The following is a 25,316-nucleotide window of genomic DNA, read 5'->3' as shown; positions in this document are numbered from 1 at the left end:
GCCTCTATATAAATCCATGGTACGCTCACATCTTGAATACTTTGTGCAGATGTGGTCATCCCATCTCAAAAAAGATATATCGGCATTAGAAAAGGTTCAGAAAAGGGCAACAAAAATGATTAGGGGTATGGAACGGCTTCCATATGAGGAGAGATTAATAAGACTGGGACTTTTCATCTTGGAAAAGAGACGACTGAGGGGGAATATGATAGAGGTCTGTAAAATCATGTCTGGTGTGGAGAAAATAAATAAGGAAGTGTTATGTACTCCTCATAACACAAGAACTAGGGGTTACCAAATGAAATTAATAGGCAACAGATTTAAAACAAACAAAAGGGAGCATTTTTTCACGCACAGTCAACCTGTGGAACTCCTTGCCAGAGGATGTTGTGAAGACCAAGACTATAACAGAGCTCAAAAAAGAACTAGATAAGAGAATAGGTCCATCGGTGGCTATTGGGCAGGATGGTGTCCCTAGCCTCTGTTTGCCATAAACTGGGGATGGATCAATTGATGAGTACCTGTTCTGTTCATTCCCTCTGGGTCACCTGTCATTGGCCACTGTTGGAAGACAGGATACTGGGCTAGATGGACCTTTGGTCTGAAACAGTATGGCCGTTTTTATGTTCTTATTTTGTTTTAATTACCCTGTTTGACTTTGAATGTTTAGATCTTTTTGTTGGTTCATAAACACCATGCTTTAAATTTGTTCCACAGAAGAGTGGAAGCGTGGAGTTACCTGGTGAAGCTGGTTTTTGCACAAGTATCATTAGTTGTGCTAGCTGAACAAAAATAATTTTTGACTATCTTTTAATAATACACATTTGTGATAAACAAAATTTATCCTAATTTGTTTACCAATGGAATGATCAAGTGGACGTACCTTGTGTTCCAGGAATTGCTCCTCGAACTGGACTTTATGCTCTTTGAGTGTGCTAATATATTTTCTTGTTTGTTTTTTATTGTGGGGCTCAGGTTGTCAGATTAGCCACAAATCTGGTATGGTTTTTACCTAGTTGACTTTTACAGTTATTATAAAAAAGTTACAGTTAGTATAAAAAAATTTAAGGTACTGCCCATTTATTTTCTTTTTCAATTGGAATCGGATATTAAGATCTTAGTAGTATTTGTATTATCATGACAATCTAGTTTGAACTTTCCAGAGCATGTCGAGTTGAACTAACTTTATATTTTCAGAAGGGTGGTTGAAGTTACACCAGTAAATCCAATTATTAGTATTTGTACACTTAACTGTATTCATACCATTTTGTAAATTTACCTTTTGTGTACTGAATTTAAAGCTAGAGAGTGAAATCTTCTTGTAGTGAATTTGGATACAGTGAAACTCCTTACGAGGTAGAATGAAATCCCAGATTGTCTCAATACCTTTGTGGCATACAAATTCCAAATCAGGTTAGGGTTCAGATAACTTTGATCAATGTTAATATTTGTGGGTATAGTTGGCTAATATTTAGTAATTGAGCATTATGCTGTTACCTCAAAGGCTACAAGGGATTTTTCCCTGTCTCTATCATATTAGGCAATGTGCAGTTAACTCCACACAAGAGATCCACTTCCTGGACGCTACAGTGCTAATAAGCGATGGTCACATAAACACCACCCTAGACCGGAAACCTACTGACCGCTATACTTACCTACATGCTTCCAGCTTTCATCCAGACCACACCACACGATCCATTGTCTACAGCCAACCTCTACAATACAACCGCATATACTTCAACCCCTCAGACGGAGACAAACACCTACAAGATCTCTATCAAGTGTTCTTACAACTACAATACCCACTTGCTGAAGTGAAGAAAGAGATTGACAGAGCCAGAAGGGTACCCAGAAGTCACCTACTACAGGACAGGCCCAACAAAGAAAATAACAGAATGCCATTAGCCATCACCTTCAGCCCCCAACTAAAACCTCTCCAACGCATCATCAAGGATCTACAACCTATCCTGAAGGACGACCCATCACTCTCACAGGTCTTGGGAGACAGGCCAGTCCTTGCTTACAGACAGCCCCCCAACCTGAAGCAAATACTCACCAGCAACTACACATCACACAACAAAAACACTAACCCAGGAACCTATCCTTGCAACAAAGCCCGTTGCCAACTGTGTCCACATATCTATTCAGGGGACACCATCATAGGGTCTAATCACATCAGCCACACTATCAGGGGCTTGTTCACCTGCACATCTACCAATGTGATATGTGCCAACAATGCCCCTCTGCCATGTACATTGGCCAAACCGGACAGTCTCTACGTAAAAGAATAAATGGACACAAATCAGACATTAAAATTATAACATTCAAAAACTAGTCGGAGAACACTTCAATCTCTCTGGTCACTAGATTACAGACCTAAAATTGGCAATTCTTTAACAAAAAAAACTTGAAAAACAGACTCCAATGAGAGACTGCTGAACTGGAATTAATTTGCAAACTGGCCACCATTAACTTAGGCTTGAATAAAGACTGGGAGTGGATGTGTCATTACACAAAGTAAAACTATTTCCCCATGTTTATTCTCCCCGTCCCCCCCACTGGTCCTCACATGTTCTTGTCAACTGCTGGAAATGGCCCACCTTGATTATCACTACAAAAGGTTTTTTTTCTCTCCTACTGGTAATAGCTCACCTTACCTGATCACTCTCATTATAGTGTGTATGGTAACACCCATTGTTTGATGTTGTCTGTGTATATAAAATCTCCCCACTGTATTTTCCACTGCACGCATCTGATGAAGTGAGCTGTAGCTCACGAAAGCTTATGCTCAAATAAATTTGTTAGTCTCTAAGGTGTCATAAGTACTCCTTTTCTTTTTGCAGATACAGACTAACACGGCTGCTACTCTGAAACCTAAATATACTACGATTTTTTTTCCTCCCGAACCATTGGATAGTCCTCTGTAAGGGGTTGTCTACACTACAAAATTAGGTAGACTTAATTTAGGTTGACTTACAGCCACAGCAGTAATTCAGTTGGCAGTTGGTGTCCACGCTACCCTCCTTCTGCTGGTGGTGCACGTCCCCACCTGGAGCGCTTGCACTGACTAAAGTCGGGCATTGTGGGGCACTGAGAGCTGCGTGGTGCTCACAGCTGGTGCCCCCCATCCGCCCTGGGGTGACAGCCCAAGCTGTGAGCCTTACATCGACCTAACTCTGTAGTGTAGACCAAGCCTTAGAGAGAGTACTGGGACTTAATGGAGCAAGCGTCTAATCCAGGGATCTCAAACTCAAGTCACCACGAGTGCCACATGAGGACTAGTACAATGGCCTGAGGGCCACATCACTGAAATCTTTACATACAAAGATTCAAAACCTCCCCCGCCCTCGCCCCCACTCCACACCTTCCATGAGGCCCCACCCCTGCCCCATCTCTTCCCACCTCTTCCCCGCCCCTATTCCATCCTCTTCCCCAAATCCCCGCCCCGGCCCTGCCCCTTCTCTGCTTCCTCCCCTGAGCGCTCTGCATTTCTGCTCCGCCCTCCCCCCTACCCCCCCCCCCCCGGAAAGTCCTAAGCACCGCCAAACAGCTGCAGGGGGACAGGAGGGGGAGCGGGGAGGGAGGGGAGCTTGGCTGCCAGTGGAGTCGGGGGACTATGGGGGGGCCGCAGGAAATAACTCAGTGGGCCGCATGCGGGCTGCGTATTTGAGACCCCTGGTCTAATCCTTTAGTAAAATGAATTTTTTTGAGATGTGTATGGAGAAACTAGTTAAGAGGGTCTCAATGGATATTAATAGTTGATCTAATGAATTAAGCTTTCAGCTAAACTGCAAAAGCTTTTGAATGATCTGTTATGTCCTGTTTGGCATGGTATCCTTGCCAACCGTTCTTTACCTACTGCTGTGGAAAAGCTTCTTGAGCACTGCTCCTTGTCGTCATGCTGAAGTGTTTGTCTGGAACCTTGCCATTTTTGGCCTGAGTAGGTTTGTGGGGGTGTGATGGTTAGCCAAGCCTTTCTCTCTGCTGATCACACTATCATGAATCTAATTTGCCAGAGACTGCTATCTGATGCAATTACTCAACGGTTTAAAATCAGACTTATTCTCTGTCCCAGTCTAAGGTCAAGCCTCTGATTTTTGGTTAAATGGAATAGAATTTCAGCATTTGCTATCAGTTCAGATATAGGTGGCTGCATGTAAATTTTGTGCAGTCAGAGATGCAATCCTGTTGCTATTGAAGCCAGTAAGAATTTTGACACTGACATAAGTATGTGTGGGGGGAGGGTCAGACACTCAGTAAGCAACTCACTTTCTCCTATTAATAATCAGGAAACGACCCTTTGAATTTAGTGATAATTTCGGTTGAAGAAACTCATCAGCTTTGTGACATTTTTCAGATACACCTTCAACAGAGCATGTCTTACCAATGAGCAAATATAATATTTTCCTATTCTGCCTATTTTTTGCAAGTGTTTTAGCAGTAATTATCATTTTATTGCTGCTTCTGTGGAGTCTTGAGGCATTCTCCCTTAGCAATGTACTTCATGTTTATTTTTCCTAGGCTCCTGTACATTGGAGATGCTCATCTTTTATCTGTTAATTGAAATTTGTCAATTCTTGCAACTTTCTAAAATCCCTGCAAGTTTTGCCGTTAGTAAATGTGCATGAATATAGCATGTATGTGCTCCGATGACTGTAATGGAAAATAAAATCCTATCTATGGCATCTATTAATCCTTTTGCAGTAAGAGAATAAGATGTCATCTGTGAGGTTAGAATCTTATTTCTCCATTTTAATTATTGAAATGAAGCAGACTACTGACTAGAACACCAGTGGTCAAAGTACGGTTATAGATATACTAGTTACAGCCAGACATGTAAAATGTATGCCCTAATTGGTGGGTGACAGATGTGGCAAAAAGGCAAAAGTAAAATATGCAAAAAGTATGAAAGCAGAGAGATTATAATCAACAAATCTAACATAGCTATCGAACTTGTGTTGCCTACTCAACATTAATAAACATGTCAAAGTAGGAGACTTTTCTGCAGCTATCTTAAATGGAAGTGTTGCCTCATAGTTGTTTAAAAGTAGTAGTACTATGTCTCCACATCTGTATTTGTATTTGTTCAGAATGGTCTCTCTGAATACATAGAACAAACAAGTGCTCATTTTTAGTGGAATCTTTACATGTGTAATCAACCACATCTTTCCAAAAATTAGCTGGCGATGGACAAGTCCACAAGATGCGCAACAGCAGTCTCCCATGGGTTTTCTGCCTTTGAGAGCAGGGGGATTTTGAAAGACTGCCAAGATGAGTGGTGTGAAATAAATTCTGTGAAGGACATTAAAGAATATGAATCTATTTTTGCACTTCAAAAAACTCCAAAATCTTCTCCCTCCCCCTCGCCTCCCCAAATCCCAGAGCCACTCTGTGCTATTACTTCATGACACACAGCTGCGTCCTAGCATCACAAATTGTACAGGAAAGCAAGACAATGAAACAGTAAAAAAGGTCGGGCAAAGTGAACTGGGGCACAGACCTTGATTTAAAGCCCTTATTAAGGGCATTTGAAAAGAACAGACAGCCCCTAGAAGATACAAGAATTACTGGGGTGTGAACTAATAGAGAAAGTGTAATGCCAGAAACGTTGTCTAGACACACAGGAGGATGATTTCGCTAGAAGAAAGGACAGAATAGAAAAACTGGAGTTGTTTTTCCATCTCAAGTAGATATAATATAGTAAATTTGCTGAAAGGAAAACTTTTAGCTAAGGCTGCCAAAAGTTGGCTAAGGCTGCAAAACACTTTGTTGTGACACTCTTTTTCACATGTTCTTACCTTTCTGAAATATTCACCTCTTGGGCCATTATGATTCCTGCTCAAAAAATTATAAACATGCATGTGAACAGGGCTGTGTCAAAAATGGATAAAGTTTCAACATTGAAACTTGGTATAGAGTCTTGATAACGAGGACATTAAGGATTTGTGCCTTTGCTTTGTTTTGAAATAATATGATTTTATTTTACAAAGTTGAGCATTGTAAATTGAGCACATTTAGTAGGTTCCACTCCCCCATTAAATTTGGGTGGAGGGGAGGGCACTGTGAAAGATAGGTGTATTGTTTAGTATGGGCTTCCAAAGCTGCATACACATCTATTTGTTAACTCTACAAATGTGCATTTTATTAGTGATTGGGCCTACTAGTTATAGAACTTCAGACTCTTGCCTTCAAAGTGTACGATGGTGAATGGAGAAGAAAAATCCCATTGCTACTGATTTGTAGATTGTTTGGGATGACCTATAACACTTTTTTAAGGCCGTTCATTCAGTCCACTGTTAGAAAACTTACTTGATTATTCCAAACTCAAGAAAACAAATAGTAATCTATTGTTAATTATTTTTGCCCACTACTCCTGTGTCAAATTAAACACGAGCACAAGTGGGTGCAACTCTGTTGAAGCCATTAGAACAGTACCTGCTTAGACTAATGGTGAATTTGACCCACAATATCTGTGTACGTTTTTCTATGTCTGCATCTATACCTAAGAAAAATTGAGCGCAATTGGCTTTCTCTTACTTAATTGGGTAGATAAAGGACCCAGTTAGTTAATATTTTGGGAACTGATTAATATTGAGCTAATATTGAGTCTTTAAATAGGCCACTAAAAAGAAAATTGCATGTTTTACTGAGTTACAAAATGCGTATATTAAAAACCTACTTCTCACTAAGAAAAACTGTGTGAAATTGACCACTTTGCTTTAAAATATTAACTGGTTAGGTTTTTCCCATTCTACAACTGGCCAGTTTCCATCCTGTTCTAATATTGATTTAACCTCAAAAGAATAACTGTACACTTCGAACAATACACCTGGTGTCTAACTATTCAACAGTGAAGTTTAATAATTAAACTGGTATTAAAACAAGAGAGGAACTGGTTTAGTTTTTCACTGTAATGTTTTATGGATAGTGGCACAATTTATTTTACAGCAAGGTGGCAGGTACTGCCAGCTGGTACGCCAGGAAGTACTAATTTTAATTTGAAAACTTTATTTTCAGTATTTCACATAGGCTTTTCATCGTGTACAGTGTTTAAAATGCATAGGTCTTTTTTGAGAAACATGATCTTCTTTCATTTTTTTCATATAGGACTGGATCCTGCAAATACACATGTAACTTTACACCCAGGAGCCATCCAACTGAAGTTAGTAGGGTTACTCCTGAGCATAAAGTTACTCATGAGCAGGGTTAGACACCTTAGTCAGTAGACGGAAACATATGGGTAATAAATTTTAAAGGTGGTTCTTCTGGACCTATGGATGATCATGTTTCACTCAAGGAGGCATTGCACAGAGCTAATGTGGTCAGGTGCTCTTGGAGAATTATTACTCCCCACATACAGAAATTCTGATTTTTTTAAAATGAGCTCAGGCCAATCTCAATGTTTTTATACAATAGTTGAAACAAAAAACAGATTTTTAAATTTTTCTTTTCACTTCAGTAGTTTCTCTGCAGTAATTACTCTTCCCCCCCTTACATACACACATAGAACCGTTGAAAAGCTGTTGTAAAAGAGTTAGTGTCTAGATTTGATGATGGTGCATTGGAATTATGTGAGGGAAAAGAGAATGCTTTCCAATTTGACTATTTCCCAGTGAAACTGCAGTTTGAATTCTAACTTTGTTTATATTTATCCATCAACAAAGCTCACTGTTAAATGCTCTTTGAGACTATTGCTTTCCCTGTTCATTTTTCTTAGTTTTTCTAGAATAAATTAATCTTTCTGAAAAAATGCCATAAAACACTTCTATACAAGGATACCTCAATCTAAATTGTCTAGATTCTAAGCTGCTGTGGTTTATAGAACTCTTAATCACCCTACAGCTAGCTGGAAGGAGAGGTGGGGAGATGGAGGAAAAATGCACTTGCTAAGTGCAATAGCAGGCAGTGGGTTGTTTGTCATGATAGGAGCCCTTTTCTTTTCATCTATTGCTCTCTAACCTGCATCTTTGGGGGTCTGGTGAATGAGACCATTCCTCCTTTAAGGTCTTTAGATCTTCTTAACTTTACTTCATCTTTCTTTTATCGTTCCTTCTTTACTCTTTCACTCTCACTCTTTCCAGCTTTCTCTGTCTCTCTCTTGATTTCTGTCTTCTATCTGGATTGTCTGCTATGACAGAGGATGGGACTTAGTGACCCAGAAGATGACAGTTCCTCCACTCCTGTGTTCCTAAGTCTGTGACCATTTTATTCTTTAATATGGACCCTGAAATAGGTCAACCTCCAGGATATACTGTATTTGTTCTCTTTTAGGTTATATTTGAAGTTTACCTGCTGGTGCAAAATACCGTTGCTTGCCTCCTGAGTGTGGCAAGATGCTGTGAACACAGAACAACTTTGCTTCATGGTCTTTGTAGTCACTTGCTGTCCACTTCTAGGTGTTCTTCAGAATATTGGGGATAATTTTAAAAGATCTGAATTTTCTGTGCTGTGAGAGAGTTCTTTCATCCCTGTTATGATAGTTAAGATCAGCTGGGAGGATCTTGCTATTGGTTCTTGGGGCTAAAAATGCTATAGCTGCTCATAGGCCTTTCTCAGTTCAGGGCTAGTGGAATTGGCTCTATCAGAGTCAAAGCCCAACAGGCTTCTGAGTGTGATCTAAGGTGTTCTTATTTTGTTTTGTATATACTTGATTTTTTGTGTTTTTATGGTTCTCATTCCTGACAAAAGAACAATGGCTTTAATGCTACCCACAATTAATAGGTATTGTAATTTGTTTTAAACTCTGAAAACTCTTTAAGTGCCATAGGTTTTGTGTATTTTACTGAACTAAGGATTTTCTAGGAGGTGTTACTAACAGCACCTATCATTAAGGTTGCCTAACTCTTTACTTTATAAGACACTGTTTTCAGTTTCTTATAACTTTGCCAGATTGCAGCGATTCAGGCGGAAATGTTCCATGCTGGGTATCTGCGTCAGTCTAATCTGTCTTTCTGTCTGTTTCAGCAAAGCTGGGTTAGCCATTTTCAAAAATTAAATTGGGGAAAATCTGTTGTTTTGCCCATGTTAAAAAAAAAAATTACAAATGCTTCATTGAGAAGCTCTAGTGCCTCTATGCTTTGGACTATTAATGTAAAATTTGGCAAGGGTCACCCAGTATGCATCCGATGAAGTGAGCTGTAGCTCACGAAAGCTCATGCTCAGATAAATTGGTTAGTCTCTAAGGTGCCACAAGTACTCCTTTTCTTTCTGCGAATACAGACTAGCATGGCTGTTACTCTGAAACCTAATATAAGGGATCTGCCTTTTGCTGTCCCTGTGAAAATCTGCCCAAATTTAGCCAAAAATCACAGTTTGCATAAGCTTAGTAGAGGCTTGTTTGGCGGCAGCATTCTCTGAAGATGGTCTGCACTGAGGATGCTCCATCCTCACCTAGTCCTGCATATTGACCAAACTGCACGCACCATCCCCACAGAATGACTGAGAGTATGCTTAGGCTGACCAGATAGCAAGTGTGAAAAATAGGGATAGGGTTGGGGATAATAGGGGTCCTATGCCGGGGTGATAGGGTCCTATATAAGACAAAGCCCCTAATATCCAGATGGTCCTGATAATAGTGGGGCAACTGGTCACCCTATATACGCTCCATCCCAGAACTTTATGGCTGACCAGAACTTTCCGTGTAGTTGTTCCTCTGGCTGCTGTGATGCCAGCAACAGAAATTGAGAGCAGGAGACTCTCCTGTGCTCTGAGTGCTCTCACAGCTGGTGCCAAGGCGCTGTGGAATGCAGGGGCATGAGGAGCTTGGGATAGTTTGGCAAAGATGGGAAGAAGGGCCTGTATCCACTGAAGCCCATGTCCTCCAGAATCTGGAAATGAAACCTGGATTCCTGAGTCTTAACATTCCTCTGTTGTCAGCAAATATCTGTGAAAGCCACTGGAAAAAAATGTCATTTCCCCCCAAATGCTGGTCCACACAGAGAACGACAACTTGTTGTTGCTAACAGTTACCCCCTTAGTTTAAGTGACAGAGGTCTATATTGTAGACCTAAAAGTTCCAACCCTGCTGATGACCCATGTGGGGGGTCAATATGGTTACACATGATGGTATTTCTTTTGTTCTTTTTCAGTTTGCTTTTTAAAAAAACTAGTAAATTACATTAAAAAAATGAAACAGCCTCATTAACTGCATATCTCTGGTTCATTCCCTGAGCATGCTCCATCTTTGCACTGAATGAGGCCGGAATCCTATGGACAAAATGGTATGTAATCATATAACTGAAGACTGTAACATAATGCATAGGCAACCTTAAATGTGACATTTTCTAACTTTTGAGTTCTTGGCTTTGCAACCTTAATATTCCTTTAATGTAGGCTTTTTTTATGTGATATATGTTGTGGTATAGCTTTGGTTGAAACAGAGTTGAATCAGAAATATCCAACATTTCCTTTTAAGGAGATCTAAGAAAAGCCATTGAAACAGTCAGCTTAGTTACCCTCTTAGTTACCCTCTATTTTTTTGAAGAGAAACCTTTTTCAACTAGAAGTTGGTAAGATTAGAAGGAGAGATTTCATTAGCTTCCAGCACTCAACAGGTAACAGCAGAGAAACCTTCAGCGGCATTTTTGGGGAGTGCTCAGGCAAACCTAGAGGAACAAGTAATTTAAGTCCTAAGTATCTAACCTAAATTCCAGTTTGGATGGATTGCAATTGGTTGCAGATTTTGCAGCCAAAAATATATCTTGAAGTTTTAATGGTCTAAAATTGATAAGCACTTCATTTTTGAAGATGAGTTATTTCCATGATATAATAGACATTGATTTGGATCAAGTGAGAGATGGTAAGTGTGAAAAAGAGGAAGCTGTTTAAAATTCAGAATTCATATTTCCTAGAACTATTTGTTCCTGCATAAATTTCTCTTCTCTGCAGCAATGGTCGTGATTATTTACCTTCTCACCATAGGCAGCTGCACTCTGTTTTCTCTGGTTTACTCATTCTTCTATAAATCTATTCCATTATATTTTATTCTTTTGTTAATGTCTGTTCCTTTTTAGCACTTGCTTAAGCTTTTGTCTGTGGACTCAGTACTGAACGGCCCTCATTTGTGGTTTGGTATAGTCAGTTTTGTTGTTTACTTTCTCATGCTATATTTCAGTGTATATTTAATTTGGATTATTAAAGATCTAGTTTATTTCGTAAGCAGAGCCTGTGTATCTCTCAGGTTTGGTTTAGAACAAATCTATTAGACTACATACAATTTGAGAGGCTGTTTGGAGGGAAGGTGCTGGTATGTGGTAAGTGTATTGCACAAACATGGGTATTGTGGATATAGGTTTCAGGATGGGTTATCATCACACATGAGCTGATTTATGGGACACAGTGTCCTATGTCTGTTTAGCATCGAAAGAGTTATTACATAGGAGCTCATGGGAGAGGGAAAGAGAGATTGAATTGTGTTTAGCGTAGGATGGGTTATCACACTGGAGCTGATGAGAGAGAGAGAGAGAATGTTTCAGATTTGAAGTAGGATGACTGCATGACGTTGTTTCTAAGGAAACTGGTACTGGAAGCATGTATGAGGTGAGCGAATATCTGCTCTTAAGATACACTTTTTAAACAGTACACATATAGTTTGTTATTGTAATGGAATAATGATGTTTCATATGATGTCTTGTGTGTTGCTGTATTAAAGGTTGTATAACAGTTCTCTTTTGTTATACTGCTGCTTCCAGAATCTGTTAAATAGAACGTAGAAATGTATTTTTTCAAATCCAGAGCTGCTCCAAGGAGAATATTTTGATTTTTTTCCCCCCAGAGCATTTAAAACTACCGTCTTTTGTTCTTTGTATAAGCTGTTTAAAAATGGGAGTTTTGCTGCAAGTGAGCGAGGTATTTCTCCATTTTACCCAAGTCCTTTGGCCCCCAGGAACCAGCTGGACCTAGCTTCTCTGATAAGGCTCCCTGTAGCTCTGCATTGCTGAAGTGTGGTAAACTGGAAGTTCTGCAGAAGCTTCAGCTAATCTTAAAATGAGGGTTTTATTGATTTAAATAGGAAAATGCATATTATCTGCTTAATACATTTTTGCACTGAATTCAATACACGTTTCAATTTTGGAATGTTTTTCAGATGGCCTTACATTTTCTGTTTTCAGCATGCTGCTAGAATTTTGTATCTACAAAGCGTAACTTCATTGTATTACTTGAAGAAAGATGGAGAGTTTGGCAGCTGAGCCTTGTGGCACCCAAGAAGGCACAGGAGGTAGTTTGTGTGTTTAACACTCAGGATGAGGTAGAGCTTGTTTGGAATGGGAGATGGGCTGCATCTCTTCTTCCCTTCTCCTTTTCGGGCAGGGGTGAAAGTGATTTGACTCTTTTGGACACGGATTGAACTCATTGGTTGAAAGTGAAGCCCCACTGAAGTCAATGGGAATGTTGTCATTGACTTCAGTTGAGCCAGGCTTTTACCTATAGTTTTCCCATTCCAGCAATCCTTGACAGTAACCAGCTGCAGCTGTCCCTGCGGTTAAAACAAGGTTCTGTAACATGGTTATACACTTTGCCTCCTCTGTCCTAATCGACAAGGAACAACCATATTCTAGCATGTTTGGGCTACAACCATGTTTCACAAATGTGTTTTTAACATATTTATTTTATTGTAGACAGGGCCTTATTTGACAGAGTTTATAGGGTCTGGAGATTAGTCATAAAGACCTTCAGCATCGAAGTTTATTAGATGAAACATATGTCTATTATATATCTATTCAGCATTTGCCTGAACATGTGTTTAAATCTGACTAATGTCCGAAACAGAGGAGAGTGTATCTTCTGTTAAAAGGAGAAAGCAGAATTCGTTGATTTAAATCACCAAAGGGAAAGCCACTATTTAAATAATCAATTTGAATCAACTTCTCTATTTGTACTTCAGTTACTTTGTAAAGAAATTTGCATTCTCATTGGTTGATATAATCATTAAAACATGTTGATATATAACTAAATACAGCCTTTGATGAGCAGTTCCTTGCCAGACTTCTGGCTTAGTTTTTGTCAGTTACACATTAATTTGAAATTCCTGGATTTTAGGTTTGCTGTGCAATCACATCTGACGATGGTTCCCTAGCACACAACTAGAAGTCTAAACTCCACTGCATGGATCATGAACTCTAGTAACAGTCTAAGTTGGATTCATTGTCTTGAAGGTCATGTCTCTTCATGTAACTTCTCCCCTCTGTTGCACACCAGCATAACAGTCCTGTATCTAAAAAAGCAGAAATGGTCCTCTCTCCTTAATTGTCAGCCAGTGTTGCTCTCTGATGGTCAATTGACTTCCCCCTAAGAATGAGCCCTGCAAGTGCTCTTCGCGCTTGTGATTCAGAATTAGTCGTTAGTGTGTTAACAGATAGTTCTGCTCTGTTGGGTAGTGATTTAAGTGTTGGCTGGTCGATACCATTGTAGGTCTATGATAGAGAAAGTTGGTAGGACATGGAGCCATATGTTGCATGTCTCTGCTGTTCTCAGATTTTTTGTGCAATATATTTTCATTCTGATGAAAGTTTAAATGATAGTCATGTTCTGTAGCTAGAGGAGTTGACTGGACCCTTGTTGTCTGTATTGCTGTTTTATTGTGGAAGACAGAAGTTGATAGGTTCTTAGAGGGTTTATTAATGGAGTGTTTGATCTGTACCTGTTGTGTGAATGATCTTAATAAGCTGTATCTAAGGTTTTGGAAGAATATAATGAACATTGTCTGCTGTTAGAAATGACTTCTTGAAAGTGGGGACTTATTTCTGGCAAGCAAATAGAGGAGGATTTTATATAGAATAGGATTTTGTGTTTTTAAAACAAGGAAATTGCATGTGTGGAATGGAAACAATTTTCTGCACTTTTTCAGTCATTATCTTCATTGTCACTGATTGATATGCACATTTTCTAGGGGTAGTCATTATTGATGACTACATTTCACCAGTTTGTTCCAAAACTTATTGATGTGGTAGATGCAGTTGCTGTTATAGAATCATGGAAATGTATGGCTGGAAGGGCTCAAGAGGTGAGATAGTCCAGCCCGTGTGCTGAGGCAGGGCTGACTGAACCTACACCATTCCGGACTGTGTGTGTCCACCCTGTTTTAAAGACCTCCAGTGATGGGGATTCCATAGCTTCCCATGCAAGCCTATTCCAGAGCTTAACTACCCTTATAGTGGGAAAGCTTTTCCCAACATCTAACCTAAATCTCCCTTGCTGCAGATGAAGCCCATTACTACTTGTCCTGCCTTCAGTGGACATGTAGAACAACTGATCACAGTCCTCTTTATAACAGGCCTTAATATATTTGAAGACTGTTATCAAGTTCCCCCTTTTCTCAAGACTAAACAGGCTCAGTTGTTTTTATGTTTCTTCATAGGTCAAGTTTTCTAAACCTTTTATCATTTTTGTTACTCTCCTCTGGACGGTTTCCAATCTGTCAGTGTCTTTCCTAAAGTGTGGCATCCAGCCTTGGACACGCTAAGCCAGCTGAGGCCTTTCCAGTGCTGAGCAGAGCAAGGCAATAGCCTCCCATGTCTTATGACACTCCTGTTAGTACACCCCAGAATGACATTAGCCTTTTTCACAGCTTTATCACATCGTTGACTCTTGTTCAATTTGTGATCCACTGTAACTCCCAAATCCTTTTCAGCAGTGCAACTGCCTAGTCATTTATTCCCCACTTTGTAGTTGTGCATAAGATTTTTCTTTCCTAAGTAAAGTACTTTACACTTTATTAAATTACATCTTGTTGATTTCAGACCAATTCTCTTACCTGTTATACTTAAATAATTAGGATGACTGGAAGTCTCCGGAGTTAGTAATTAGATAAAGAACATTTCATCACTGAGTTTAGAAGTGGCTAGGTTAGGAATAACTAAGTAGTGCAATCTAATGACGATAATTTTTGGAGATGTTGAAAATTAATTTGGGGTTTGTGGGTAAGTGTCGACATTGCACAATCACTATCACAGTTGTCGCTGGCTGATGCCATGTTGCCCTCTCAGCAGAGAGGCCAAAAATTAAATGGACATATAAAAATGGAACTACTACCTTGCCATCTTTTCAGCAGGTTGTCGGTGAAGGTTGTGACATTGTGGAGAAACGTAACAGCCACTGCCTGTGCTCTACCTGCTCTAAAGGTAAATCAAGGAATTTAGTCTCCAACCCTCAATTATGGGACTTCTTGTGGTTCTTTTTGGCTCCTTCCCTCTTCAGAGGGGCTGGCCACTTGTTCCCTATGGGTTATCCCTTTAATATGGAGGTCACATAGGCTGACATCTTTAATGAAAAGTTATTCACTTAAAAATTTCATTAATTATCCCCTTGAATTTACTGTGGAAAGTGAAAGTCTAAGAAAGAGCTATTAGCTGGCCTCCCAGTGGACATTAAGTTGCAGTGGTAGCAGCTGCCATCTTGTGAAGGCCGGACTGAGTAAACTATTAACCCGTTTTCACAAAAATCTCTATTTTCGTGGTCATCTTTGTAGAGTGTTTTTCAGTATTCCCTGAAATCCTGGTTAGATTGCTGTTTGTTTAGGGGGTGGAGGAGAGGATTCTGTTTTACTAAAGTCCTAGTGGCAGTGGTACTATATCGAGTTAGGAGCAGAATACGGTAAAGCTGTAGAGTTAGCGTAAATGCACCAAGCAAGGTAATTATTTTTAAATTACTTTATTATAGATCCACAATACTCTGTCTATGTATTAACAATAAATTAATTTTGGTTTTGAGAGAAATGTTCTAAAGCGTTGCATGGACTCTTCACAGTAGTTAAGTGAATAGCTTATGTGAGGTAACAGTTCTTTGAGGTGTGAGCAGCTACTGGGTTCCTAACTCAAGCCTTTCTGTTTTACATTTTTAGCCTTAGAGTATTTTATTTAAAGTATTTTTAAGAACTGGGTGTAGATTATTTTGGCATGATGAATATTTTGGTAATTTGGTTAATAAAAGTCCACACAGCAAAACGTTTCTCAAAATATATTGAGAGTTGTTTTTAACCTTTTATTGCTTATTTTAAAAATGTGTGAGCCTCAGTGGAAAGAAAAATACCAGTCTTGGTCTTGCAGTGTTTTTTAATGTTTGTTGTAAATCTCCACTACTTGTTTGCAAAGAGATATCTCTCCTGGATTTATGATGATGTAGTGAAAGGACCCCGTTACAAGCAGGAAGTGGATTAAGAAAGCTGGAAAATGTTTTGCAGCATCCAGCATATGAACTGCAAGATAGAGAATTTCTTACCTATATCATGCTTCAGTGGGGGTAATTCTTGGCCAGGGTGGATGTGTGCTTTTTCAAAATTGATGCAGTGGGGCTCAGTAAATGACTTGGGGAGAAGGTACAGATAGGCCAAAAAGAGGCCTCTTTTTTTGTACATTGGAGGTGTGCATGTGTGTTCCTAAGTGCTATGGGGAGGGAAAAGTTGGGGATGCCTTTATTTGATTGGATCAGAGAAGGAGCTACTGAGCTGATATTGATATGGTTTGAAAGGGCAGGCTTCTTGGGTGTAAGGTGATGGAATGGAGTCGTCAGAGACTTCTTTATATTAAATAACTGTGGAGAGAAGGGCTAGATTGTGGGACCTCTCCCGGTCCCCTCTCCCTTAGAATCTTTAGGCGATCCTATGTTCAGCCTGCCAGCTTCTCACTCCCAGTCTTTAACCCTTTCATCTTTTCTTTAGGTGCTTAGGTTATACTCCTAGAGTGGGGACAGAGTAGTAGGATCCCCTGCCCTGCACTTCAGGTGTTCTAACTTGGATCCCACAACATGTTTTGTAGACTGTTTGGCTTTCTGTCTATACTATATTCCTTTCCTATGTTAGTAGGGCATTAAAGGTCCCACTTTGTAGCTCGGAAGTAGCGGGTAACATAGAAGAGAGAGATTTACAGAGGTAGATTCAAATATGTGGGGAGATTTTAAATAAAAGACCAAAATTGTTTTTTTGTTATCCATTGTTGTTTGAAAATTGTGTATGGTTAGGATGTAAAAAATTCAAAATAAATTTAAAAAGATGTGCTCAGTTATTGCTACCCAGGGCTGTAGCAGAGGTTACATTAGACTGCCATCTTAATGAACCCTTTCTGTACAGGTATGTTTGGTGAAGAGGACTTTATTTTTTTTTTAAAAAAAAAAAAAAAAAAAAAAAAAGCTTTGGCCATGTACTGTATATTCAGTTTATCCTAAACTGGAAAATGTATCAATCCCCCTCTTGCCCAGATGGCTGGGGCTGACAGGTAATAACGACTTCTCCTCACTATATAAATCCTTTAAAAAATAGTTGTGTACCACTTTTTGGTATCTCAAAGTGTGAGTGGCATGCTGTTGGAATTAAGAATAGTGATGTTTTCTGAAATTAATACAATTTTTTCTACAGTTATTCTGTAATTTAGAAATATCCAGTATTAGATGAAATAGTATGTATTTTACAATGTATAGTGAGTGCATGGATTTCGTTTTTCCTTATAATGTAAAAAAACCTATATATATATATATATATATATATATATGTTTTTTTTAGCAAAGTTCAAGTTTGGATGCAACTGTCTAAAAAGATTTTTTTTATCTGGGAGCCTTAGTTAATTTTTTACTCCAGTTATCTTATGTTCTGGTCTAGGATATGAAATGGAGAAATAGTATTCTACCCTTTTACATTTAGGTATCTGTTTTTAATTCTGACAGATCTAAAGCACTTTGAAAATTCTGTGTATATGTGTATGTTAGCTAATAAAATAAAAACCTGGAACACTTCACCCACTGCTGAACATAGCCATCTGTGGGGGTGGGATACATCAGCTATCTAACAGTCCGCAACATTGTTACATAAAAATGACTAAATGAGGACCAGAGAGAGAGAGAATGTGTGTATAAAGTCATATAAATTGTGACCATGCTTAATTAATACCACTTTGTAATCTGTAGAAACTAATACATGAACCTTTTAATGATGATAACTGATAGTCTTGGCATTTTAAAAAATGTTCACAAAATGCAAGACATGATTGCATTGGAAAAATAGTTTGTATTTACCTTTTTATTCTATAGGTGGGATGCCAGGTGAGCATACAAACAGGCTATTTTGTCAGTCTTCATCCTACATAGTGCTTGTATTTGGACACATGTACCCATTGGTGGCCTGATAACATACACCCTCTTAAGTATATCCTGGAAGTGTCAAAACAAGCAGTTGTACTGATGTAATCAAACAAGTATGTCAGCATGTGGAAGTTTTGTTCAGTAGACAGGGAGGTAGATCATATAGTAGAAAAGACTGAATAAAAAACAGCTCTTCTATAAAAATGTTCTATAAACCTTTTTATTTTCTTTCTCCCTCTCTTTCTTTCTTTAACCTACCTTTTAGATCCAATATATGAAACTTAAATGTGGATTTTTATCCACAAACTAACATCTTTGGGGTAAGATTAAGTGAAGACCTGAGACAGTAGTTTAAATAAGAACATAGAAATCAGTTATCCTTTTGATTGTTTTTCATGAATAGTTTATTTTCTGACTTCTGATGTTTTAATTTTATGGAAATTATTGCTCATTTTTACTAGTAAAACTTGTTGGTTCCCACACTACTCCCCTTCCGAAAAAAATAAAACCAGAACGCACTGCAAACTCTTGCCTCCAGAAATGAATGAGCATGAGGAACCTTTAGACTTCTATTTAAAAGTTTTGTGTTTTTGGTGTATGTTTACAAAAACAAACAACCCAACTATGTTTTAGTTTTTGCTTTTAGCTTTCATCAGTTTTAACTTAAAACTGAAAAACACAATCTGTTACATGCCAAAAGTGTATGTGTTGTACATTGGGTACTTTTTCTGATAACATTTTAAAAAACGTGCAGAGGAAGATTGTATTTGTTTGATGCTCCTTATAATTTAACCATTTTGCAGGGAGCAGCTCGTGTAACATTTAAATCTGGCTTAATTTTTTTAAAGTTTCATAAATTGACCAGTTTTTGGAAAAACTGTTAGTGTTGCAGTACTCAATAGAGTATTTCATAAGCTGCCAAGAGGAAGTACTTAATAAACAATGGACTCAATCTTTATGCTGTGGGTGATGTTGTTTCTGCTGGGTGTGTGGGGACCAAAGATTATGTGTACACAATTCGGGCAGTTGCAGTATGCTCTTTGTTACAAATTATAGCTACAGTGTTCTATTGACTATTCTGTTGCTGTGTAACTTAACTCCTGACTGCTGGTTGGGCAGAAAATTTCTGAAATAAGTTAATGATTGTGCCATTGGAACGCTCTGCGTTTCTGTCCTTTTGCATTGGGAACATTAGGACTTTTCTAAAATGAGACTGAAGCTTCTGAATGGCTATCTTTTTCAACTATTGGGATATTTTCTTAGTGCAGCAGGTTTGTTCATATGTAAGGGTAAACTCTGACTTGGAGAGAGCCGCTGGTTCTTCACGCTCATTAATTTGTGTCACTACGTCTGTAGTACTGTCCTCCCATTTCCATACACTGCACCTCCACTATACGTTTAACAGGAGTAACAATGGGTCTGATATATGTTTCTGCTGGTAGGTTTCTAAGTCTCCGTGTTTCAACAGAAGTCAGCTTTCTTTGTGTTCTTACTGCAGATTTGTTCTGAATTTCAGAGCTAGAGGGCAAAGAGCTTTTGTTGTTTAAAATATATAGCAACATTCAGTGCTTAGCCCAGTGTTATAAAATGTACATTTTGTCTTCCTACTGGAACCCTGCCATTGCTTCATATAGACCAGTGGTTGTTGGAGACTGTTTTATAAAGCATATTTCTACATCCTTTACGCTAGGTTTCTCCAAAGAAATAACCACATTTGCACTTACTGCAGAACTGGCCTTACCTTTTTGGGCTCACCTGGTGTGTGGTGTTTGTATACTGTGACCACTTGTTCAAAATCTTAGCAAAATCCTTCAATCTACAGTAATTGTTTGAAGACAGGATGGAAAGAGGAGTCATTGTGTAGGAGCGGATAGAAGCAAATACTGTATCAATCTTGTTTCAAATACAGTGATTTGTTGCTTTTCTGTATGTGGAGGAATCCTTGTGCTGTTTTTTTTCACCTGTGTGTCTTCTGTGAGGTTATTTAATGAAATTATAGTGATTTAATTACTTTAAAAGTAGTCCTACTAAGACAATTAATAATTCCAGAAAACCTGCAGATATTTTTCTTAAATTTGACTGGGTGCTGTGTAGTACAGATAAATGATGAGAAATATTAACTTATTTCGTCGTGATCCTGCAATTAGCACCATGCAGGGAGACCCATATGCCTATGCAAAGTCCCACTGATTTTTAGTGGGGCTCTGCATGGACATAAGTCCTCTCACGTAGGTCATATTTCAAGTTCAGAACCAAAGAATGTTTTAACACATTCTAAAACCGGGTTAGTCAATTATTTTTTTGTCAATGTCCAAATTTTGTGGTTCAAGTATAGTCAAGGAGCAGACTCCGGAGAAAATAATAAAATAAATAAATAAAAAGATGTTGGGGTCCGTTCAAAAGCATCTGGTGGTCCGTATTTGGCCTGCGGTCTGCCTAATGACAACCATTCTAAAACATGGAAGTTTATAGGGTTCTTGGCTACGATGAATGAAAGGGAGAACATCCACTTGAAATACTAACATTTCTCTCTGAAAAAATTGTTTTAGAGCTCAATTAACAAGTGATATTACTAAAGCTGAAAGAGTGGAAAAATATTTTTCTCTGTTTTTCTATCTGTTTTGTGCATTTGACAGCAGTCTACATGTAGTTGGTTTCACTGTTCCACTTGGATAGTCATTTTTTACGTGCTTGAAGAGACCATATGAATATCAACATGGGAGAAGAGCCTTCCCTTTTTTAAAAGGAATTTTAAAAATAATCGGATATTACTTAAAGGTTCCTGTAAGGAATTGCATGAAAATGTTTGAGTTCAGAAAATTCATACTGTCCCTTTAAGTTCACCCTATTTCTACTTGTTGCAAAGGCTAACAGTTGAAATTTAGCCTAATGTGAGCTGGTGTTCTGCTTAATATGTGCTTTACCAATATTGAGCGAAAGGGACCTTTTACTAACTGTTTGTATTGAACAAGGTAGTAACTTAAACAGTATAGAATGGAACAGACCAATATTCCATACAATTTGGAAACACACAATAGGATTTCAGTTATTCTCACTAGTCCACCTAGGGTTGGCTCAATTGTGCGCATACGTCAGCGTGAAAGAGCCCCATAATATTGAATGTACAACTGAAAGTGCTCAGTGAATCCAAGGTACTCTTAAACTATACTGAAGTCATTAAAATATACTGACAAGAAGGTGCAGTCTTCGGACTTCAGTGATCCTGAAGTGATCTGAGGTGTACAACATCTTTATTTGCAATGTAAGTCCCTAGCTAATGGCTCCTACATTATATTGGCAAGTGTACTGACTTTTCTCCACAGTGGAGTTTTCCCTGCCGTGATTTTGAAACTTTTAACCTTGTAGTAAATATAGATCAGAACAAAATGCTTGTGATGGAAGAAGGAACACTTTTTAAGATATGCTGCGCTTATGGTTTGGATCTTCTGATTTTTATGTTCTGAAGATTCACGGTATTGATTGTGCTTAATCTTACAAAAATACTAATTTCCTTTTAATAAGTGTGTCTGATGGGTATTTTTATATGTACTGTTCATTATTATCAAATTTCATTTTTAGTGTTCTTTCTATCTTTGTGTTTTATACTGCTGCCAGTCACTACAGCATCTGAACACCTTCCGTATAAATTCTGTTACAAAGTCTCTAGTAAATTTCACATAATCTCTGGTTCTCTTCCGTTTTCAGGGTAAAACACTGTTTAAGTTGTTTTATTTGTTACAGATTTTTTTTTGTTGGTGGAGTGGATGTGTTTTAGTAGATTGGGTAATGCTTTTTAGCTGGTAATTTCTGCAGTTTGTCTATAATGCAGAAAAATTAATTAAGTATAGTGTGTAGTTTACCGAAGTCTGTCTTGTGTCTTTGTTTTGATTATCTCAGATTTTCTATTTTCATCTTTCACAGAACTGAGGAATATTTTAAAGCTTGACAAATGCATTCCAGACTGGAAGACTGCTGCATTCCTCCTCCTCCTCCTCCTCCTCCTCCTTCTTTAGAGAACTGACTTCTTAAAACAGAGGTAAAGTTGGACATGGCACATGTTATAACAATCATGACAAACAGAAAAATGACTTTTTAGTAACTTCTCCTCTTGGGTTTCCTGTAGTGTCTTTAAATAACCGTATTGAGGTGTCATGCAAATTATGACTGCTAATCACTGGCTTCCAAAATCTACTTGCGAATGACATTCTTTGATATTTTTGTTTTCAAAGCTCGCTTTATTTAGTTATCTTCTATTATTGATAGTATTTAATGCAGAAACGCTACTAGAACAGGTACTTCTTAAATTCAAGTAAATCTACTGTTGTTACTATTACTACCACTGTTTAAGTACCCAAAAAGTACTGCATGCTTAAGAAACACTTAAGACAGATCCTTGCCATGAAGAGTGTATATTCACAGGGCGTGATCATATAACTACTTAGTGGCCGGTGCAGTGCTTACTGCCATGAGTAGTCCAATTCAAACAAGCAAAGTCCCAAAGAAATATGCCTTGATGTTCTCAAAAAATCAATTTTGGGATTTTTTTTCTACTTTAATGTCTTCCATTTATCAAACTCTCAGTTGTCCTGTTAAATCAAAAATTTTCCAACAAAAATCAAAATAGAAGGGGGATTATAGATTCATAGTTTTTTTGTTTTGTTTTTTTTTTTGGTAAGACCAGAGGAGAGGATTGTAATTATCTAGTTTGCCCTCCTGTATAATTCCAGCCATAGAATTGTACAGTAATTATTGTATCAAGCCTATTGAACTAGAGCACGTTTTTTAGAAAATATTTAAATATTTGTTTAAAACAAATACAAAAATTTAGATTTCATTTAATATTTTTAACCCTGTACCTACTTCAGTTTTTTCTTTCCTAATTCTCAATTTTTTTTTGGTTTATAATACTGTCCTATTACTGTCTGAGACCTGGATCTTGCAAATACTTATGCATGTGATCAACATTATGCATGTGAGTAGTCCCACTGAGTAAAGTTAAGCACATGCATAAGGGTTTGCAGGGTTAAAACCAAACATTAATATTTTATTCCTTTTCTCTCTCTTTTAATTTCCCTTTTCCTGAAATTTTTTATTTATGGTTTTGTTCCTTGCAGAAGGGCTAAGTGTTTCAGAACAAAGAGTTTGTCGTTCAAAGGAGGTAGATGACATCTGTGAGATTTTCCAAATTGGTGAATGCTATAGGTTTTGGGAAAAGTCAGATTAAATCCCCGGCCCTTCACAACTTCTAGATATTTTGCATTGTTTCATCTTTTCTCTCTTTAGAAACACTTGTGAGTGACCAAAATACCCTTTAAAGTACAGATCCCTCATAAAGTACTTTCTGTTTCTCATTTCCTTAAAGTAAGACTTTTTTTTCAGCTCCAGGTTTTAAGGTCCTGTCAAAGGAATAATAGTGATGCAGCCACTCTGTGTCTCTAGTTTTATTTAGACATCTTATCTGTCAGCACTTCTGAAGCATCCATTGCTCCATGAACAAATGTTTACCCCTTTTTCCACAGCAAGATTTAAGAAATAACCCTACTCCGGCGCACAAGTAAAGTCTCCTGCAGCAATATAGAGGTTGGGGGGAAATGACACAACTTCAAGGATCCCTGGTGGAATACTGAATCATCTTTATCTAGGCTATATACAATTTCCACAAGGAAAGGCACTTAATGTGTAACAGACTTTATTTTCATCTGTGTTGCTTGGTTCCCTTTACCATTTTAACCTTCTTAGAATACACTTTTTCTCTCCAAATGCCTCATGTGGCCCCCAAAATCTTCCATACTACTCTGCCTTATTGTTCTGATCCCATCCCAGCACACTCTTAATTGCCTTCCTTCTGGCTGCAGAGTCTGGGATGGGACAGTGTTCAGAGCACACAAGCATAGGTGCCAGAAATAGAGGGCTGTCTCTTCGTCCTGCCCTTCCCCCCAGGCTTTTTTTATTTAATTGAACACGTTCCTGTCTGGGAGGAAGTGTGCTGTGACCTGGCCAGTATCGGGTCCTGTTCTTTGTCACACCACACGCAATGTGACAACCAGGCCCCACTCTGCATTGTGTTGTGTGCCGGTCCCTCATCTGCTGGCTGCCAAAACCACAGCAGTGGCTCCTCTTGGTGCTGGGGGAGCAGCCAGATCCCAGAAGTGGGACAGACCCATCATCCCGAGGGTGAGAGGCTCACTAGCCCAGAGGGTAAAGTAAAGAGCGGGGGAGGAAGGTGCTCTGGAAGGGTCAGGCTGGTGGGATGGGGGAGGCAAGGACTCCAGGAGGACTGGGCTGGAGAAGGCAGGGGGCTCCCTCGAGGGCTCTGAGAGGGTCAGGCTGGTGGCAGTGGTGGCGGGCGGGGGGGAGGGAAGTTAGAGGTGCTCCCTCAAGGGCTCTGGGAAGGTTGGTCTGGTGCAGATGGGAAGTGCTTGAGAGGGGAAGGGGAGGGTCAGCTGTTTGTTTTATGGTATTACTGACCCAATTTCCCCATGGAAACAGTATCAGTAAGGGTTTCTTTCACATGGCAGCTCAGAATCTGGAACGTTATTCTTCACCATTCCCAGGGAGACCAGGAACTTACTTTTTAACTCCGGACGGTAGTGTGAATGGATGTAGTTGCCAGGCCATTTCTGTGCCTTTCCCTCTATCCACCCACCTAATAGCAGAATAGGAGGGGGAGGAGAGTGAGCTTTTGTTTTATATCCTAGAGCTGGGGTCGGCAACCTTCAGCACGCGGCCCATCAGGGTAATCCGCTGGCAGGCAGCGAGCGAGACATTTTTTTTATGTTGACTGTCCACAGGCACGGCCCCCCGCAGCTCCCCCGTGCCGCTTCCTGCAGTTCCCATTGGCTGGGAATGGCGAACTGCAGCCACAGGGAGCTGTGGGGGGCCAGGCCTGTGGATGGTCAGCATAAACAGAATGTCTCGCGGCCTGCCAGTGGATTACCCTGATGGGCCACGTGCCGAAGGTTGTCGATCCCTGTCCTAGAGCAACATGCAAACCATAGCCAGAGTTTCTTCCTGTCTTTCTTTCTTTCTAGTTCCTTTCTCTGTGACCCTCAGACTTCTTTTATATCCCTGAAGTGGAGTTAACACTCCATCTGATCTGGCTTCTGTGGTGAGTCAGTACAGTGGCTCTACAACTTCACATAGGGGCCGAAGTCTGAGCTCTGAACAAATGCATGTAATTCTGAACACTGCCTGGGATGTTACTGAATATGCAGGGCTGACTTGTAAGTGTCCTTATTTGGAGGGGAAGG

General features: G+C 39.1%; 1 protein-coding gene across 5 annotated transcripts in view; it reads left to right on the top strand.

Moving 5' to 3' along the window:
- HYCC2 (hyccin PI4KA lipid kinase complex subunit 2) overlaps positions 1–25,316 on the top strand; it is a 95,649-nt gene that overhangs the window by 8,855 nt on the left and 61,478 nt on the right. For all 5 annotated transcript variants that reach the window (XM_077830314.1, XM_077830313.1, XM_077830312.1 and 2 more), the window contains exon 3: positions 21,988–22,102. The gene's annotated coding sequence lies outside the window, so the exon portion shown is untranslated. The remainder of the gene's footprint in view (positions 1–21,987; positions 22,103–25,316) is intronic.

Source organism: Eretmochelys imbricata, chromosome 11 (assembly GCF_965152235.1).
Source record: "Eretmochelys imbricata isolate rEreImb1 chromosome 11, rEreImb1.hap1, whole genome shotgun sequence".
NCBI lineage: Eukaryota > Metazoa > Chordata > Testudines > Cheloniidae > Eretmochelys > Eretmochelys imbricata.
Note: the sequence above shows the minus strand (reverse complement) of the source record. Positions and strands in the feature narration are given on the sequence as shown.